We start from the raw sequence: 1,399 nt of genomic DNA, 5'->3' as shown, positions 1-1,399 counted from the left end.
AAAATAAACAACACAAACCAAGGACACTTGCCATCATCAGAACCCAATTCTCCCACCATAGCAAGTCCCGGACACACCATCACACCGGAAATGCAAGATTCAGATCTTGAATCACTTATCATGATGATGATACAGGACCTTAAGAAACATATAAATAGCACCCTCAAAGAAATACAGGAGAACACAGGTAAACAACTAGAAGCTCTTAAAGAGGAAAGACAAAAATCACTTAAAGAACTACAAGAAAACACAATCAAACAGGTGAAGGAAATGAACAAAACCATCCAGAATCTAAAAATGGAAATAGAAACAGAAACAATAAAGAAATCAGAAAGAGAGACAACCCTGGAGATACAAAACCTAGGAAAGAGATCAGGAGCCATAGATGCAAGCATCACCAACAGAATGCAAGAGATAGAAGAGAGAATCTTAGGGGCAGCAGACACCTTAGAAAACATTAACACAATAGTTAAAGAAAATGCAAAAAGCAAAAAGCTCCTAACCTAAAACACCCAGGAAATCCAATACACAATGAGAAGACCAAACCTGAGGATAATAGGTATAGAAGAGAGTGAAGACTCCCAATGTAATAGGTCAGTAAATATCTTCAACAAAATTATAGAAGAAAACGTCCCTAACCTAAAGAAAGAGATGCCCATGAACATACAAGAAGCCTACAGAACTCCAAATACACTGGACCAGAAAAGAAATTCCTCACGTCACATAATAATAAAAACACCGAATGCATTAAACAAAGAAAGAAGTTTAAAAGCAGTAAGGGAAAAAAGGCAAGTAACATATAAAGGCAGGCCTATTAGAATTACAGCAGATTTCTCACCAGAGACTATGAAAGCTAGAAGATCCTGGGCAGATGTCATACAGATCCTAAGAGAACACAAATGCCAGCCCAGACTACTATACCCAGCAAAACTCTCAATTACCATAGATGGAGAAAACAAGATATTCCATGACAAAAGAAAATTTACACAATATCTTTCTACAAATCAAGCCCTACAAAGGGTAATAGATGGAAAACATCAACATAAGGAGCAAAACTACACCCTAGAAGAAGCAAGAAGGTAATCTTTCAACAGATCCACACAAACCTAATTCCACCTCTTACAACAAAAATAACAGGAAGTGACCATTACTTTTTCTTAATATATTAATTTGAAAATTAATATTACCAACATATCCTAATTGGTTGATATCCAATAATATGAGGAATTGGAAATTTGTTGATTGTCATCCAATGGTCTCTCTAATTTGGTAATTGGAGAAATAGTCCAACATTGTGCAATATATATACACTTTCAACTTGTATGTTTGTGAGTGTCTGGCTGTGTACAACATAAGGGTTTTGAAATCTTGCTTCTCCTATCTCAGCCTCTCTATTAGT

At 35.9% G+C, this 1,399-nt stretch overlaps 1 protein-coding gene across 1 annotated transcript in view; it reads left to right on the top strand.

Moving 5' to 3' along the window:
- The window catches only part of LOC116096997 (zinc finger protein OZF-like), a 41,213-nt gene that overhangs the window by 35,428 nt on the left and 4,386 nt on the right, over positions 1-1,399 (top strand). The window lies entirely within an intron of this gene.

Source organism: Mastomys coucha, unplaced genomic scaffold (genome assembly GCF_008632895.1).
Source record: "Mastomys coucha isolate ucsf_1 unplaced genomic scaffold, UCSF_Mcou_1 pScaffold18, whole genome shotgun sequence".
Taxonomy (NCBI): Eukaryota; Metazoa; Chordata; class Mammalia; order Rodentia; family Muridae; genus Mastomys; species Mastomys coucha.
Note: the sequence above shows the minus strand (reverse complement) of the source record. Positions and strands in the feature narration are given on the sequence as shown.